Here is a 20,700-nt window from a genome sequence, read left to right as displayed (position 1 = left end):
TACAGAAGTCTTGCAACGCGCGAGTTGTACAACAATTGAGACTCAAGTAACGAGGGCCCGACTCAGATGGAGCTGCCACATCCTGAGGATGCAAGACACAAGACTCCCCAAAATAGCTCTGTATGGCGAATTCACAGAGGGAGCTCGGAAACCAGGAGGCCAGTACAAGCGGTTTAAGGATACACTACATCAATCCCTAAAATCAGTTAATGCCACTTGTAACTGGGAACAACTAGCGTTGGACAGGTCATAGTGGAGGTCTTGGGTACACAGTTATAATTGAGACTCAAGAAGGATTAAGCGGAGGCCAGATCTGGTTGGTGACTATCCATGCCCTGAGTGTGGAAGGATCTGCAGGTCACAGTTGGGTCTCTCCAATCACAGGAGGGCACACAGTCGCAACTAGCCCTAAGAAATTACAAGTCTGTTAGCAATCATTTTTTTTCTCTTCTTTCTGTAAATTTATTCCCGGTAACGGGATTCAGCAATGAATGAGAATGCATGATGAGTAGTGGTCAGCGACGGAAAATACTTTTGAATGATCTGTAATTGATTATAGTTTTTACCAAGCAAGTAAAACACCCCTCATCCCAAGCAAGCCTATTCACAATTTAATGTACTGTGTACAGGTTCGATAAGACTCTAGAAAATCAATCTGGTAGCAACATCAGAATCAGCAGACCTTCAAACCAAAGGAAAAACTTCAGATTTCAAGTGAATTCCTAATCAATTGATTACAGCTCCAGATCTGCCATAAAAGTGACCGTCAACTCATTGATTACCGCGAATAGACTTGATTTATTATGATCAACTTTCCCGCGACTCTTGTACCTAGATGTTAATGTCCCTCTAATGGGGTATTATCTCTAATTTTATCTATCCCCCATGATTTATTCGATTATTGCTCCGGTATCATGTTATAGAGAGTATCCGTCGCCAGATAACGTATATAATTTTGTACAAATAGCATCATCAATATGCTAATTGTATCAATTTCAGGATGCGTGCTAGTCACGCGGCTGATTTTTTACCGATCGATAGTCGGTAATTCGGGAGCGTAAGGCGGCTCTCGATTGAGCCGCGCTGATTGATGATCTCTGGCCGTTAATTTGTTGCGACGCGAACTATCAATTACCGCCGTGCTCGCGAATTTGTGAATAAATTCGGTGACAAATAATTTTTGTCGTTTATCAACGACTTTGTTTATCGTCTCTCTATTATGGGTCTCGTTTAATTATGAGCAGATTGTGCAATTTGTAGTTGGTATAGGTAATAATTCAATTATATGCTATAAATATTTTATGAATATCATTCGTTTTTACAGTTGCCAATTAGATTTTCTCGTAGTTTTTGGATTAAGTTGTTTGTTTCCACTGAATGAATTGAAAACGTGATGTCTTTATAATCAGAAAACGCTTATGCGAATTCCATTTGTTCTGTCAATTCATAATGGAGACAGTGGCGGTTCGAGGAGGGATTTTGAATATTTTAAAAGCCTATAGGTCCGAAAGTATCCACTTTATGATTTTATGAATAGAAACGGATCATTCCGAAATTCTTAGCCTACTATAGAACCAAACAAAATTTCAATATAAAAATATTTTATTGCTCAACATATTCTCCTCTTAATTGGATACATTTATTACAGCAAACCTGCAACGTCTCTAGACCTTTAAAAAAAAAGTTTCTTCTTGCTCTGCAAACCAGACCTCCACAGCTTTTATTACCTCCTCGTTGGAAGAAAATTTACGAGCTTTTAAACTTTTTTTCGGTTGAGAAATGATAGTTGGATGGAGCCAAATCTGAGTGTTTTAGTAATTCAAACCTAAAGTCACGAATTTTTGCATGGCAACATGAGATTTGTGTGCAGAAGCGTTGTCCTGCAAAAACAAAACACCTTTGGATAGCTTTCCGCGTCTTTTCTCTTTAATTTTTTCCCGTAGAGTGGTGAGTAATGTCGATTAGTAATCTCCGGTTATTGTTCTACCTTTATCCAAAAAATCAATTATTATTACTCCATGGTAATCCCAAAAAACTGAAGCAAGAACTTTTCCAGCACATTTTTGGACACGAAACTTCTTAGGTCTTGGAAAACCAGAGTGTCGCCATTCCATCGATTGTTGCTTTGTTTCTGGACCGTAGAAATGTACCCAAGTCTCATGCATAGTAACAATTCGGTTTAAGAAGTCTACATCGTTTTCAGATCGAGCATAGATCGAACGCGATGATTCTACTCTTGTACGCTTTCGGTCAACATTCAAACATTTGGGGATCTATTTTGCAGCAATTTTTCTCATGACGTGAACTATAGAATGAACGCGTTTGCAGTATTCAGTGCTTCAGATATCCGTTTTAGCCCAATTCGACGGTCTGATAAAATCATGTCATGAGCTTCATCGATATTTTCAGGGACTGACACAGAAACTGGCCTCCCCGATCGGTCATCATCTTCAATAAAAAATTTACCTATTTTGAAGCTTGCAGTCCAATTTTCCACGGTCGCATACGAAGGACATTGATCACCAAGGTTATTAAGCATATCTTCGTAAATCTGCTTACCTCTTAACCCTTTTAAATACAGCTACTTGATGATGGCTCGATACTCCAATTTTTCGATTTTCCCAATTTCGTTGGACATCTTCTTTCTTTTAATTTATTGCGTAACTCTGGTTTACTTTTTTGACCTCAAACTTCACACTGACAATTCTAATGAGTTGTTGTTCGTTGCTATGGTAACGCAATTTTTTTTATGCATGGAAATGGTCTAGGCTAACTAGATATCAATACATCCTAGTATTTTCTCGAAATGTACATGTTTTGAGCTGTAAACAGTGAGATTTTTTCCCTAGAGGCTAGATACAAGTTTCGCTAAAACTCCTTCTCCAACTCCCTTCCCCTTGCGTTTGGAGTTACCAGTTACCCCTTAAATTTATTAAATATGGGTCTAGTGACACATCACTTCATGTGTAGATATCTCAAATAGGAGTATGGTTGTTCTTGTTCCCTCCAGTTTGCTCATTATAAAAATAGAAACTAGAGGGACCGGGAGGCTTCCCATCGATTCCCTGGAACTCCTACTCGCAACTTTTTCCTTCGCGTGCAATGCGAAGACACGAAAAAGGAGGCCATTTTCGCGTGAAGAGCGGTTGTAGACACAAGCGCCGCCGTTATTCAGCGGCCGATTATAAAAACTGGCAGACCCATTAACTTGAGTAATTGTTATATGCTGGTCTTTGGTCGAGTGGCGATGGACGATACGACTTCGGGGTAAAACGGGGCATTCTTCGATGCTGACTAGACGGCCGACATGCGTTTTTGCCCGGAAACTGATAGAAATTCAAAACGGTCGGACGATGGGAGTACTAGGGAAAAAAAATTCCGGGAACTACGCGGTATGCGTCGTTTTCGAGAACGCTAAGAGCGCTTTTGGAGCGTAGAAATGTTCTCCTACTGTTCGATCAATGCACAAAAAGGCATTTTTTCCATTTTCTTGAAAATTACAATACTGCTAGGTCAGGAGAGAATTGAATTGAGGCTCAGAATACCAATAAATTTGACTAGTACTGTTTGAAGGTCAGTACTATCCAGAAATCACGTTGGTCTGGTTCACAACATCTTTGACTCGTACAAATATACTGCTCCACAAGAGTTGAGGATATCGTATTGAATCGTTTTCAAAAGTATGTAATCTTCGAGAAAATCGCTGTAAAATCATTTAAAACTCAATAACAACTTAAATCGATCCAATAATAAAAATCAGTATGAGACATTTCGTCAATCTGGTCGCCTTTTTTCTGAAGTTTGGTTCTTTGCATATGCTTCATGAATGTTCTTATTTTGAAATGAAGTCAGTTTATCAACGGCTTCGATTTGAAAATAATTTTCTGAAAATGCCAAGACGTAAATTAACAACCGCTGTGGCTAATAGGGCTATCGGAATGCTACAGGGTGGCCTAACTCAGGTTTTTGTAGCGGAAAGGCTCCAAGTCAGCCAAAGTTTGATATCTTGACTTTGGAATAGGTTCAGGGAGAAAGGTTCTGTGTTGGAAAGACCAAGGCTTGGTGAGCGACGAAAACAACACCTGCTCAGGATCGTTTCATCACCGTTTCGGCGAGAAGAAACCCTACATCTACGTTTACAATGCTACGGAATATTCTTCAAAATGCAGATGGGGTCCAAGTTTCCATCGAAACCATCAGACGACGTTTGAGAGAGGTGAATCTAGGTTCTAGACGTCCATTAAGAGGAGTTTCAATAACATGTGACCATAAGCTTCACTGACTGGAACGGGCAAGGCAACATAACAATTGGAACGATCAATGGCGTAGTGTCCTTTTCACTGATGAATCCAGATATGGACGATTTTCAGATTTTCGAAGAATAAGGTTATGGACAATCCCACGCATACCCCGTAATCGTCGCTATGTTCAAGAAATCCATCCATTCCGAGGGGGTTGTGTTATGATATGGGCCGAGATATGTTTCAACGGGCGCACAGATATACACATTTGTCCTGGGAATATGACCGCCTTACACTATAGGGAGCATGTCATTGACAATGTTGTGCCAAATTTTCACGCTGCTATTGGTGGAACTTTTCAATTTCTAGACGATAACGCTAGACCGCACCGTGCAGCCATAGTTGATAATGCGCGCGAGGAGCTTGGTATTCCACATTTACCAATACCTCCGCACTCACCAGATTTGAATTGCATAGAACATGCATGGGATATGCTCCAAAGAAGATAAGATTAGATAATCATCAACCTTCCCCAGAATCCTTAAATGATCTGAGAGAGCTTCTGCCCCGTTTATAGAACCAAATTCCCCAAGAAATGTTCAACATTCTCCTGTTATCTATCGTTACCTACCGGACTTCCTGTATCTTTCAAACCGAGCCGAATTAAAGAAAATGGTAAAGGAAAAAAGTGTTCCTTTCAACTTCAAGAATCTACTGTTAAAATATTATTTGAATACCACCTGGCATCAGCCAGAGTTGGCTTAACGCTTTTCCTAAGCTCTTTTCCTTAGAAGGGCCACCCCGGCTAGGACTGCCTCCGGCCCAGAGGCAATCGATAAAATTAACAGTTCATTCCGTAATCGACGATAACGCCGGCTAAAGTGGCCATTTCGACAATCTTTCAATCCAGATCGTGTGTGGGGCGACTTAACACACTATTCTATTAAGTTATTAGGCCTCAACCTATACTGCGCCTAGACCCTGTAATTTCGATTTTAAGCGAACGGCTCACGGAAGGAAGATGTAATAGATAAGGGCCGCTCTATGATGTAAACTGACCGGTAATTTAGGAAACATAAACCATCGGGAGGCAGGCATCTAGACGATGGACGTACCATTGTTCTTTCCGAATGTTTAATTAGTCGTTGCGATGAAACTGTTGCATGTAATTGCGACAGCTTTCCTGCTTTATTCCCAGAGATTTTCGTGTAGCTGTCTCTCTACGCAAGGCCAGCCGAACGACTCATTTTCGAAAATACAAACAGAATCTTTAATCATTTGAAGACCATCAAAAGGGAGCTACTATTTTTGTGGGTTACGCGAGCACATCTTACCCTGCTTGTATACTCTATTCACTTTTATTGCAGCACTCGGTTGGCAATGGAATAATTTTCTCAAGGTTTTGGTACTAGAACGGAGTAAGGTTGGCACTCATGAAATGTCGTTAATATCATAACGCCGTTGCCACAACTAATATCAATTAATATGTATTACGAAAATGCCGAATGTGATTAAAAAAGAGAGAAGACAGGTTGTCAGGAAGTGCTATATAAAATTCAGGTCCGCTCATTCAAATAGTTATACCCTGATATTCTAATATCTACAATATATCAGACGGTAGCGAACACATTAAATGTAAGTGAATTTATACAGGGTGTTTCATGAGTCGTTGGCCACAGCCCAATGGTGAATGCAGGTCATCCAGGCCTTTCAGAAAACTTGCTTGTTTTGTATCCTATGGTTGTTAGTTTCGGAGATACGGGGTGATTCATGAATATTGACCTAAATTCCATAACTCTGGAATGCAAGGTCCGATTTCGATCAAATTTCGTGGGTTTGTTCACTTCAGAAAGCTCTTTCAAACGATTCATGAAATATCAATATTTTCAGGGCAATACTCAGAATATCATGATTTTTCATTCAAGCCCCCAAATCTATATTTTTTACATACCCTACAGAAATTTCGTTATTGCCATGAAAAACTACCTAATTTGTTCTAAGGAATTCAATTTTCACTTTGCATGTCACACTTGTCACAAGGGAATAGGAACCGGACGAATTAATATTTTCTGTCATTTTTTCGAAATGCGGTCCTGTTTTTATTCCTTCGGTGATAATATTTATTGTCCTTTGCCGAGATTCTGAATTTTTTAAAATTCTGTTCAATTCTTTTTCATTTTAGACCCTCAGCACATACTGAGTGTTCGTAAAAAAGTGTTTAAAAGTATGCAACGTCGAGCTGTGAATTCTTTTGAAATTACATACTGAATTTAGATACAAATGGTTGAAAGCCTTTTGGAAAATGTAATCCATAAGTGTATTTGCTTTATGACACACATAACTATTAAAATTTATTCTTCCGAAAAACCTTAATCTTTTTATTTCCTTTCATAAAACAATAATGAAACCAGAACCGAACGAATTCATGTTTTATGTCATTTGTTCGAAATGCGGTCCTGTTTTTATTCATTTGGTGATATTATTCATTGTTTTCGGTCAAGATTTTAAATTTTTGTCAAATTCTGTTCAAATATTTTTCATTTTAAAGCCTCAGTTCCCACTGGGTGTGCGTCAAAAAGTGGCAGACACATCTGACTTACGAAAGCATTTGCGGCAGAGAATAGAAGAAGCCTGTGCAGAAGTTAAACAAAATCACGATATGATAAGAAGGGCAAAATTTATTGCCCTTAGAATCAGATTATTCAATCTGATTTTAAGCGCTAGGAAATGTGTCAAATGGAAGGACTCCATTTCGAACATCTCTTATGATAGTACATTTTCATCGTTGAAGAATAAATTTCAATACTTATGTGTGTTTTTGAGCAAATACACTTACGATTCACATTTTCCAAGATGGTTTACATCATTTGTATCTAAATTCAATATGTAATTACAAAAGAATTCACAGCTCGACTTTGCATACTCTTAAACACTTTTTTACGAACACTCAGTAAGCGCTGAAGGTTTTAAATAAAGAAGAGTTGAACAGAATTCAAAAAAATTCAGAATCTCGGCAAAGGACCATAAATATTATCGCCGAAGGAATAAAAACAGGACCGCATTGCGAAAAAATTACATAAAATATGAAATCGTCCGGTTCCTATTCCCTTGTGACAAGTGTGCCATGCAAAGTGAAAATTGAATTCCTTAGAACAAATTATGTAGTTTTTCGAGGCGATAACGAAATTTCTGTTGGGGATGTAATCATCCGTTTTCTTCTGGCTCTACAGGGTCTTTCACGAGGAACCTCACCCATATTTATACCTGAAAATTTCATCTTTTTGGCGTGAAGGGAAAAGAAATAGCTGAAAATTCAAGACGAAAAACAGTTTTTTGTGAATAACTCAGAAAATATCCACTTTAGGGCAAGGGTGTGATGCATACACTCACATTATTTTTTAACGTAGATTCTATATCTGCCATAAAAAATGGGGTTCTAATTTGAAAAAATTTATTTTTACGATTTTGTCATCCCTAACTTTGAAAGCGATTTTTTCACCCCCTGTATCATGAATCGCGATTTCGATTTTTAAAGTGGATACATCAATCTTACATCTTGAAAAATCCCAAAAATGAAAATTTTGCAGCCAAAAACCTCGAAGTTATTCTTGTTTCAGCGGAGCTCTATTTTCGATTTTTTTTTTCGAATATTCCCGCTCAGAGAGAATTTTCCAACCAAAACTGAAAAATGTTACATCAAAATAACTTGAAATTTTCTAAGGAATCTATTTCTGCAATAAAAAAATGGTGTTCTAATTTGAAAAACGGAATTTGACGTCATTTCCGGAAAAACCGGAGGTGCTTATGCCTTGAAAATATTTTAGATTTCATCAGCATCGTGAAATACTTATAAGTGCTGAATTTCATGAAAATACGTTCAGTAGTTTCCCGTATAAATTTGGGTGAGGTTCCTCGTGAAAGACCCTGTATAGTTCTCGAGATCCCCTCAGTAGACAACGAATTTTGCCCACCCTGTACAAAAGATCGATACGTCTCGGTGTAAAAAACCCCTCTCAAGTCCAAAAGACCATTCTTATCAAATATAAGTAGTGTTTTTCCATAATATAGGTCCCCCATCAGAAACAGCAACTCCTCAGGACCCCAACCTAGCCGTTTCCGAAAAGAAAGGCGGCCCAAACACGGAACCCTGCGGAAGCTTACGTTACGTGTCGCGTCAAAAGGTAGAGAGAAGAGTCCTACGGGGTCCGCCCTTCCTCAGATTAGAATATCAAAACCTCGGCTCCCGGAAGTCAACCTCTACATCCTCCGCGTCCGCCGCCAAACCTTCTAATCCATTGATCCCGCGGCCTCCCCCGGTGTGTGAAATTTTTCGCCCCGTTTCTTCTCCCCGGGAGTGGTCCGCTCCACAAAGGAAAACACACACTATTATACAAGTTATACACACTCGTACCGAAGTTTGATTTGTGGAGAGAATAATGCCGATCTCCCGCAGGGCAGGACACGATGGTCATAATATGTAACATATGCCCCTCAGTGGCGGCGCTAATGATTGGGCACCTATTTTAAACAACATACACGACGAAAACCTTTGCACTTTCTTCTGCACAGTTATCAACTTCGTTATTTTAAAAGGAACACCCTATATATTTTCACATTTTTGAATTCCTTGTTAAATTTTAATATGAGTTTAATGACACAACATTGTCTAAATTCTCAACAGTTTTCGAGAAATTTGACTTTTTATTAATAGTTTGACAGTTTGAGGTACTCACATAAAGGACTATGGCTCCGTCCCTATTCTATATAATTAATTCAAATTTGGACTGTGTCTAATCAATAAAAAATACACTAAAAATTTTCTTTTTAAATAAATATATTATAAACAGGATCCACGAAAACGTAGATCCATTATCTAAATAGAAATTCATCAAAATCTTCTTTTTTTTGAATGACAACCCATATTTTTTCTATTCATCATTCAAAACGACTAAAAGCGAACAAAAAAATGTTTATATAATGAATAGAAAAAAAAATGGGTTGTCATTTAAAAAAATGAATTTGATGAATTTCTGTTTTGATAATGGATCTACATTTTCGTGCACCCTGTATATAATATGGTTATTTACAAAGAAAATTTCAAGTGGTTCAGTTATTGACTAAACACATCTCAAATTTGAATCAATTATATAGAATAGGGACAGAGCTTCAGTCCTTTATGTAAAAACTGTCAAAATATTAATAAAATATTTCGAAAACCGTTCAGAATTCAGACATAGTTGTGTTATCTAACTCATATTCAAATTTAACACGAAATTCAAAAATGTAAAAATGTATAGAGTGTTCCATTTAAAATAACGAAGTTGATAGCTGTGCAAAAGAAACGAAACACTTTGTATAGTTTTAAATAATTTTGGTGAAAAAGAGGAAAGTTTTATTTGAAACTCTTTTTTGTAAAGTTAATAGAAATACAGTAATAGACCGCTGCCCATGGCGCGGACACCCTGTATAAATATTTTTAGTGGCAGTTGCTGATTCATATATTTATTTTTATTTCATCAACTTAGGAATACACACAGGTGATTTTCACACAAAACACAAGAGGCTTTACATTATGGATGGAAAAAGAAAAAAAAAGAATCCAGAAGTGATATCCCCCAAAACAAAATAATCTAAATAGTTGAAAGTAATATTTGAAAGAAATAAAAAATGATATCATGAATGGTGAACAAAATGGTTCAGTTTCCTACGATGCAGTTACCTTATACATTCCACACCCAACCCAATTTGGGTTTTCGTGGCTGGGTATAAAGAACGGCTACGCCACTGCCACTTCGAAGACCCTGCTTAGAAAAGACCAGAAATGGTAGTATCGATCATTCTTTCAACGGTTTATGCCTCTCCACGAGATGCTGAGATATAAATCTCTCTATTTGTTTTCGTTTAATAAGTTTGATTAATAGATTTTCTATTTCGTGAAGCGAACTATCTGTGGATATGATTTATGCGATTCGTAACCTTCGCTTTGATATATGGAAAAAAACTCTGGCCAATTCAGTTCCTTGATGCGGATACTTAACAGAAAATCTATTTCTTCAGTTGTGTTCACTAACACCAATATGACGAATCACTTATATAACCAATTTAAAACTTTCTTTTCTCTCCTGATAAGCATTTCTTCAATGTTCCTACTGAAAAGGGTTGAGCATTTTAACGCCAACAATCCAATACAGTCAATTCTTTTCCTGCTCATGTGTATTTCTCGGAATTTCCCTTCATTGAATGATCCCATGAAATCTGGATTAAGTGCACAATAAAAACAGCCAAATCGTAATTTTTTCGCTGCTTCTACGAATTCAGGATCTGCCATATGTCTCTTATGTTAGGGAGAGAAAAAAAACTTAACTGTGGATGATGGCGTTGATAATTGAGTGGGCTATACGAAGGCGATCAAATAAAATTCGTTAACACGCTGAAAAAGTTTTTAACGACGCAGTAGTTTTGGTGAAGAGGCTGTAGATCTCAACTCAGCATCACAGTCTTGAAAAGTTGCACAATTTCGATTAATCAAAGTTCATCAAGTCTTGTTCAGGCTGAAGATAATGATGGATTCTTCATTTCCAATAATTTGAAACTAACGTCTAAACGGAAACAAGACGAGATACATCGAGATATTTTCAAATAACGAACGACATTCAGTAGTCCTTATATAAAGAGTAACAATCTAAGATGAATGATATGTAATAGTATGAATAACATTAGTGTTTTCCACATTTCAAACCTTTTTTGTCGTAAGGTAACTTGTCCAGATCGCTTGTGGTCATGTCACGTGGACTCAAGTCTACCACAATTAAACATAATTCAGTGGGTCATAAAATTTACGAGGCAGAGTTTATGATACGTTAAAGTAAATTTAGCTCGAGTTTTATGTTGTACGTTCACCGAATGACTCTCGGTCGAGTCACATCATAGGAAAAATTCGAAGTGCTGACAGCGATATCCTTTGATCTTATCAGAAATCAGCTTTGGGTAATTCCGTATTGGACAGGTTAAAATTCATAGTTTTAGTTGGGAGCACTATTACAATTTTTTTATGTTTTCGAACATGATCGGTTTCCCATACCGTTTTTTCATCTGATTCCCATGAAATCTAACTTTAAAGTGTTTCTTTCGACCTCAAGAATCTACTGCTAAAGTATTTATACGAGTCAGAGACTCACCTTGTATGTTCAGTTCCATAATATGCACTGGTCGATGTAAATATCAACAAAAATTAGGTTCAAACCGGAGTACTACCCCACTATTCAGGAAACTTAACAGAAAGATAATTCCAAAGAGCATTGAAGAAGCTTAGGACTATTGTTTCGGGCTTATTAGGCTTCATCAGAGCAGATTAACTCTAATCTGACCTATCAGAAAATTCCTTTTAATTCAATTCGTGTCGTAAGAACGCACGATTGAAATGTTTATTTGATTGAGTTGCCTGTCAGCGGATCCAAAGGTACAAGAGTATATTTCGCTCCATTTTCAACCGCGAGAACAAAAGCTAAACCTCCTTTACGACCCATCCAAGCACGACGACGGGATCAACGTTTGGCACAATAACATATTTGACATTTATTCGGGTAAAGCATCCTCGATAAAATGATTCCATTGACTCAGGTCAGGATGCCATACTAACCCCCTTGTTAATTCAACCACCACTTTTCAGGCCCGGTGATTTCGCATAAAGGCCCGCGTTGCCGGTACCGGGGATGACAACTAAATATGTGGGTATTATTGAAAGGAAAATTGTTATGTTTGTGCCTTGGTCGTGTTTGTTTGGAAAATATGTTGTAGCAGACTGCCGGCGAAACGAAAACAACGGGGGTCGAGTGTGGATCGTTTCAACGTATTCTGTTACACGGATAGCGGAACATAATGACATAATCGAATCATAAATGCGATTATTCTGAATGGCCCTTCGTATATGATCGATCTTTGGTAACGGCCCGGTTGTATCGTTGAGTTTTATGAGTGCTTCAATGAATTTAAATCGTGGAAATCGATATGATTTTAATGAATGACGATTATGGAATTATACTACGAAGTTGAGTGTTTATACTCAGCACTACAGGGTGATGACGTTGAATTGTAGGCAGACATCTTTTGATTGTGATTTCTTGGGTAAACCTCCAAGAATCTTGAAGGACAATTGGGGCAGAGTGACACTTTTAGGATTTTTCAATTCGTTGGAATTGATGTTAATCCAATACCAAATCTATAAACGAACGTTCTTGTATATTCTGTGTGGCTCTTATAGGACAATATGTGATTAATCCTACTAGCTGGCTGGTTCTTGTCGAAGAAGAGTGGGCACTGCTTTCACAGAGAATATTCTACGAGAAGAACGTTTCATTGGACTGATTCCCAAATACCCATTATTTTTCCAGTATTTTCATCACTTCCCTATCAGATGAACGAAGGAACGGCAACAGGCGTTTTTGTTCGAAGCCGGCCAGCACTTTGAATATATTCAAATGTGATTCCATTGTAAATTATCAGAGCGAGCAGTAAAATTGTATCCGAATAATTTACTGCTAAACGTTTCCGATTACCCCGATCGCTCTGCTCGATATAATTTCGAATTAATATGGAAATGAGCACAAAAACCCCAGATAGTTAGCATAGAAATAGATTCTCGGCAGGCCCGGGTCCTTTAATTCGAGCAGGGTCGGCCTGATGCTATCTGATGGCTGCAAGGTGAAATTCAGAATTTGATGGATAAAACTTTGAAACATGATAACACATATTCCGTAAAAACAATTTTGCTGTCTAATTTTTTATATTTTTTACGTGCATGTCAAAAGTGCAGACTGATTTCTGGAATCTTTGGTTAGCGGAAATAAGTCTGCAGATAATTTTCAAGTAAAATACAAAAATACACCCCCACGAAATGTTTTCAAAGCATACAACAATTTGTTCCACTTTCACTTTCTAAATAAATATTCGAAATCAATCCAGAGATGGCATAGCTCAAAATGACTGCATCTTACATCTCTTTCGACCTCAAGAAAAGTATACAGGGTGAATCTTTGACTCGTACAGTTATTTCTGCATTATATTCTTGAGGTCAAAAGAAACACTTTTTTCTATGCCATTTTTTCCGAATCGGCACTGATAAAAACATAAAGCCATTTTGAGTTTTCATAATGAGCTGTGCCACCTCTGAAAAAACAAAATCCCCTTCAGAATAACTAGCTGAATCTTTGACACTACACATCTGTGGATCTTTCAAACAGAGTTGTTCAGCCAAAGTTAACAATTTTAAATATTTCACAGATACTTTTCAATTTTTGAACATCAAAATACTCGAAAACGACGCATTATACGAAAAAATATGAGAAATACTTTTACAAATATTCATTGGATAGCATCCAACTTAGTTTCAAGTTTTGCGTTCTTTGAATTTCTGGTATTTTTGTGGTACGTACCTAATGGTCATAATGAGAAAACTGAAAGACGTGGGTGATATCTTGTGTTCGAAAAAGATTCATCAAATAAATGAAAAACTATATTCTGAAATTCATTTCATTCGATAAAAACGTTTGTGAGATAGAACTAAAAATATCATTTTTTTTAACATCCTGTATTTTTAAACCGAGCCGATTCTAAAATAATGGTAAGGGAAAAGTGTTTCTTTCGACCCCATGAAACTGCTGTTGAAATATTTGTACGCGTCAAAAACTCACTCGGGACAGGGTGTCCCAAAACTAGTGAATCAAACGTCACACTACGATAGAGTAGACCAAATATCGAATGACACCAACATTAGTTCAACGAAAATGTACCGTTTCCAAAATAATCAGAATTTTATTAAAATACCTAAAGTTGCCGATTTTCGAACAGTTTGTGAAAAAGGATATCGATTTTGAATTATATTGAACTAAGATTATTGTTTTATCTCCCCTAATTGAAATTATTTTTTGTAGTTACTCGATAACCTAAATAAATGTATATTAAAACAATTGTTTCTTCTACATGATTTTTATTACTCAGAATGAACCCCCTCTATAGGGGTGATAATATGGAAGAAAAACGCTATCGTTAATCACAAATTGGCCTTGTGATTGAAAAAAATGGTTCGAAAATCGGCAACTTTAGGTTAGGTTTTTTTCAGAAACGGTACATTTTCGCTGAACTAATGCTGGTGTCATTCGATTGTATTTGATATACTCTATAATGGTGTGACGTTTGATTAACTAGTTTCGGACACCTTGTATGTACAGGTCAAATCTATGAAGAAAAATATACAGTAGACTCTCGAAATAGTGAACAATGCTTATAATGAACTACTCCAAATAGTGAACAAATAAATATTTGCATTGGTACTCTATACAATGAACAACCGAAGCCTATAATTAGTGAACCTGGATAATTTGAAAAATCATAACAAGAAAACGATTGTTAAACGTTTTCCTGTTTTCGAGTAAGCATAAATATGGCAAGGATTATTCATTTAAAGCTTAGTCAAAAAGGAGAAATAGTTGAAAAATAATATAAAGGTGGTCGTAATTCAATTTTAGAAGGAAGAATTCTTGTTAATCCTGGGGTGGAATCCAGTCCTGATTGCGAAACAAAAGGCATCGGAAATCGCACAAAAGTTATTAAGCGTTTCATGCGCTCAGTAGGTAAAATCGACTCGTAACTTGTCCGTCGAGAATATGAAGTCGTTCGGTATCTAATTTAGTGCAAATACTCATTGACACATTCCAGTTGTACGATGTCGTAAATAAAGGCGAATTTGCATAGTGGAACGCATAACTTTTCAACTTAACCGCACATTGTGGGCAGCCTGTCAATCGAAATCAGCGATCTGGCTCGATATTACGTTCCTTATTCGAGGAAAATGCGATGTTGGAGGAATTGCTTCACCACGATTGAGTGGGAATCACTTCCTGTTATCAGTTTATTAAAGAGCGGGCACAAATTATCTGGTAATTTTTCGAAATCATTATAAATTGATGGGAAACACAAAATTGACAATCTATGATGCAATCAATGTTGACATACACTCCATTCACTTTTATTTTAGCACTCGGTTGGCCATGGAAATTTGACACAATCCATTCTGTATAGTACGAAAATGTGGGGTTATGAAGCTTGTCAAAACATTTTTGGGTTTTAAATCAACGCTATGTTGCCCGTTCTACGTAAAAGTTTCTGTTATTACGTATTTTATCACAATGTCGAATCTCTTCGGAAAATATGTGACGAACATAATTGAAGTTTATACAAACTGATTGAAGGCTTACCAAATCCAGTTAATTGCATGGAGAATGGAGAATACAAGAGATCAGTATAATATCATAATTTGCACTAGCTTGAGGAGTGTTAATGTTCGTTATCTTCTTTGGCTAAAGTTTGAATACGTTACATCAGTTGTAGATTTCAAAAATATTAACCCGAAGATGAAATGCATATGATGTAGTGGTTGGGAATGGGTATCTCTCGAAGTAATTAACAGATAATTACAAGAATGTTAAATTCTTCAACAAAACTCATCTTGCATCAATATAACTAAAAGGAATTAAAGGAAGTTTCAAGTCAAGATGAACTTCAGCTTTGAACAAAAATTTCACTTGAATAAACAATTAACAGGGCAACTGGCGCGTATTTGTGACTGTTCATCTTAATACATTGATAAAATAATAATAATTAGGTATTCATTAGTACCTTAAGACATTTACAATGTATAGGACAAGTCAAATGAAAAATAGAGAAATCAATTTTCGGGAACTTATTCTACGATGACATTAATCGAAAATCCTGTAGTGAACTTGTCGCATCAATTCACTCAAACATAAAATTCTCAAATGTTACCACTTTTTTGGGTCTCCCAATAGAAGGAAATTCTTGGTCATCCTCTTCATTCACAATCTTTCTGATTTTGGAAATATTCAGTTGAAATACAAGTCGTTTGGATTCAGATGAGACATTATATAAATTCTCTTACATTGAACATGTTCGCTACCGTCTGACGTATTGTGGATTTTTGAACATCAGGGTATAACTATTTGAATGAGCGGACCTGAATTCTAAATAGCACTTCCTGAAACCCTGTCTCCTTTTTAAATCACTTTCGGCAATTTCGTTATAAAATTGATATTAGTTGTGGCAACGGCTTTATGACATTTACGACATTTCATGCCAACCTTACACCGTTGTAGTTACATAAACTTGTGAAAATTATTTCATGGCCAACCGACTGCTAAATTAAATGGGAATGAAGTATAGTTAATGAATTTTCTACAGAAATTGTTTGATCAGGTTAGTAATCGATCAAAACTAAGGGAAATAATGCAACTGTAGGAAAAAAACAGAAAAATTGAGAAAGTATTGAAACTCCACGATGAGGATCTCGTCTTTCACCCTTCTCACTTCTCTCTGCACCTAGCCAGTCGATCACTTCGGTGCTTAGGAGTGCACAAACTAAGGACAAAGGTTATGAAATAAGTCCAAAACTTCAGCGATAAAGAATTCGCATTGTGTACACTTTCTGGGACAAAAGCTATGAGGGGGCGATGAAAAATTTTTCAAGTCCTGTTCCTTTGCTACCACGCAGCAGTGGTTTTATGAATTTCAACTTTATCGTCTTTTAAAATGACGTTCTCTCATTTTTCAATCCCACCAGAAGAAATATATGGATCATGGTCGAAACATTAGTGGAAGGGGATGACTGACACATTTCAGTCACAATGTTTCTGTTATTTCTTTCACAAACATTCGAGAAACTTTACAGATTGAAGTCTGAAAGCTTTGTTTCTCAGCCATGCAGCATCTCAAAAAGTTAAAGTACATTATTTATAAAGAACAAGTTCGTTAAGCTGGAACATTTTCAGAAAACCATCCCGTCTACAACCCAACGGTACAGATCCCGTTTTCTCACCCTCAGGAAGGGTGGAACGACCCAACAAAGCGTAAAATAGAATACATGTCCGATATTTCGCATAGTGGCCGCAAAAAACACAATGGAACCGTAGAAAAGAAACACAAAACGAAAATAATACACGACGTATAACATATACAGCGCCGCATAAATGTTACTCTTACCGAACAATGGATAAAAAACAACCTATAGGGGTATTATTGTGCGCGCTATCCACGGGTGATCGTGGACCCCCTGCGGATTCCTAAACAGCCGCAGAAACCCTCCGAAAGCGCGGCCAGGGGTGGCTGCACAACGTATATAGTAGGGGGAGAAAGGAACAACGGTGAGCGTACACGGCCGCTGACTACTTTCTTGTTACCGTTTTCTCAAGATGCATAATGGTCAAATGGTTCACCGCAGACCGCACCGTGGGCGTTGTGGGATATCGGATTTCGTTTAAGATTGACTATTTTCGGAAGTGGTAGGTGTGGTGGATTTAACGGACCGAAATCCGAGAACCGACGGGGATTTTGGCTGGGGACAGGCAGGGGGAGACAACTTTTCAACGGGATTTCTTAGAGAGAATTCGAGATAATTAACTGATTCATTCTTGATCTTGTAACTACAACATCGCACGTGGAGATAGGATCAAAATCAGAACCATAATACAATTTTTTTTTCCAAGATATAGAGTCATTCGGGGCAACTGTGCGCACTTTTGCCTTTCAAGCCATACCCTGTTTCAAATGTTGAAGCTAGGAAAATTAAAACATATTCATAGGATAGAGAATTTTCTAATCTATAAAAAAACATCAAAAAGACAACAAATCAAAAATGTTTTCTTTCCGCGAAAAGAAATTTAATGGTGAAAGTCGTTCACATGCCCCGTATTACGAGTAAGTGTGCGCACCCTTACGGGGTAAGTGAACGCAGTGCTTAGTGAACCACACGATCAAAAAAAATTAGAAAATAATGTCATCAAAATGTTACAATATTAGAGAAATGCTGTTTATTGTCAATACAGAAGCGCCTTTTTATAAGCACTGCATTATTGTTCGTGCCACAATTCTTGGTGAACACAACACTTGATACATTCCCCTGTTGGTGGCTCTTTATATTTTTCCGAAAAAATAGGACAATATTGATCGAGTCTCAACCAAGAAAATCAACAATGTCATAATTTATTCCTCACTGAACTAATGCCCATATAATGAATCTCTGCGCACACTTACCCGCGCATACTTTCCCCAGTAAGCCAAAATTTGAATTGATGTTCTTAAAGAGTTGAGCAGCTAAGAGAACCTAAAATTTTTAATCATATATTTAGATTAATATGTCCATGATCGAATAAAATATTGTTTAACACTGTCGGACTCGATACTTGGACCTGGCAGAATTTGCAGAGATGCTGAAAAGTAACAAGAAAACTAGTGAATTTGATTGATTGCAAATAAAAAGTTAACGAAACGTCGCACGGCGCACTCCTATGAAAAACTAATTTGGCGATTCTGCGCCCTTGCTTCACCCAAATGAACCCACTACATTGCATAGTCGAGATATACGCACTGCGCACACTTACCCACTGTGCTCAGTTATCCCGAATGACTCTAGGTAGGCAATATTTCATAGTGAAACGCTAGTTCAGACGTCATTAGAATACTTCAAGAAAGATACTGAGCATAAAATCAACAAGCCTATATGTAAAAAATGCAATCTTTCTCTTATAGTTCACTATAAGCCTATAAAAGCCCCAAATAAGCTTCATATATGACTTATCAAGAAAAAAATCGATATTTCTCGTCATCCTTCATTATACAGGGCGAGTCTTTGACTCGTACAAATATTTCAACAGTAGATTCTTAAGGTAAAAAGGAACACTTTCTTCCTTTACCATTTCTTCCGAATCGGCTCAGTTTAAAAGTTACAGGCTGTTGAAAAACCATAAAAAATGTTATTTTTAGTTCTATCTCACAAATGGTTTTATAGAATGAAATGAGCTTTGGCGTAAAGTTTGTCTTTCATTTGATGAATCTTTTTGGAACACAAGATATCACCCACGTCTTCCAGATTTCTCATTATGACCATCACGGACCATAAAAATACCGAAACTTCAAAGAACACAACTCTTGAAACCAATTTGAACGCTATCTGATGAATATTTGAACGTTCTGTAAAGTATTGTTTTCTCGTGTAATGCGGCGTTTTCCACTAATTTGATATTCAAAAATTTAAAATTATCTGTGAAATTTTGGGATTCTCTGGCTGAACTCAACTCTGTTTAAAAGATCCACAGAAGTGTAAAAGATTAAGCTAGTTATTCTGAAGGTAATTTTGTTTTTCCAGGGATGGTACAGCTCGTTATGAAAACTTAAAATGGCTATACATTTTTATCAGGGCCAAATCGGAAAAAATTATTAAGAAAAGAAGTGTTTCTTTTGACATCAAGAAACTTCTAAGATTTCTACGAGTCGAAGACTCATCCTGTAAAGGAATGAATTTTACCCGAAAACTTCCTGTGATAAATTCTATTTATTATTCGGAATTCAAAAGTAGATTGCAGCGACATGGTTTTGACAGTTCCAAGTAGAAAGTTAATACAGTCATTGTCAATTTTTGAGGGTATTTCTCAGTTTATAGTTGTTTTTTCTCAATTTCGAAGATTGTTTGTCAAAACTGGATCCAAGTGTGTTAATTATTATCAATTTTAGGTGAATAAATGTCATGAAGTATTAGTATTTATGAAAACAATTTCTACTACTACTTATGTTCCGAATCAGCTGATAAAATAGAGCAATATTTTTTGAATCAGAACTTCTTGTCTCTTTACACGATCATAATAGAAGGATATTGATTATATTGAGAGCCACAACTATGATATCTTGCCTTCTCTATCTTATACAATGGCTAAAATTGCAACATTGATGCTAAGAAAACTTGTCCAAGTTGAACTGGAAATCAGAAATGATTTTCTAAATGAATTTTGTGTTAATGTTATCGAAATTCATATGTATATCAACTTACTAGGTGGAAAAAGTACTCTCTGGGGGAACAGATTTGTTTTTTGTATAAATCCTTTCATTTTGAGGTTATATATCCAGGTTAGTTAATTCACCTTCTATTCTTCGTAACTAATTTGAAATGTTCAAAAACTTTACCATGCTGAAAGGACGAGATACATATGTCCTTAAACATTGACTAAACGTTTATTTCATCGTGGAAAATAGTAAAAAACTGACATCTTCACAAGTCTTAATCGAAGATTTTCTCAAAGGATGCAAATTGTCACGAGATAGATGAAGATATTTTCAACAGATCAAGATATATATTTTTTATTAAAACTCTCATGGAAACATCGAAATATAATCTGTTCCTCGATGTAAACAAACAAAAGTGCTTTAACTTTTTATATACAAAAATTGACACCAGGGGCGTATCGCTTTTTTGGAATTCCCATCAAAATCGGACAACTGGTTCCATAGTTATGGATATACAAACATATAGTCCATTCAAGAATGATTGACATCTCGAGTGGCTATGGAAGATTAGATTAAGATTTTGTGTTCAGGAATTCAGGTTGGTATTGTAAAAGAA

The 20,700-nt window shown here is 36.7% G+C and overlaps 1 protein-coding gene across 2 annotated transcripts in view; it reads left to right on the top strand.

The window, feature by feature from the left end:
- Positions 1 to 20,700, top strand: part of LOC123317089 (LIM/homeobox protein Lhx9-like) — a 227,357-nt gene that overhangs the window by 157,943 nt on the left and 48,714 nt on the right. The gene's annotated exons all lie outside the window — the stretch shown is intronic.

This window comes from Coccinella septempunctata, chromosome 1 (assembly GCF_907165205.1).
Source record: "Coccinella septempunctata chromosome 1, icCocSept1.1, whole genome shotgun sequence".
NCBI lineage: Eukaryota > Metazoa > Arthropoda > Insecta > Coleoptera > Coccinellidae > Coccinella > Coccinella septempunctata.
The sequence above is the reverse complement of the archived record's forward strand: the minus strand, read 5'-3'. Positions and strand labels throughout refer to the sequence as shown.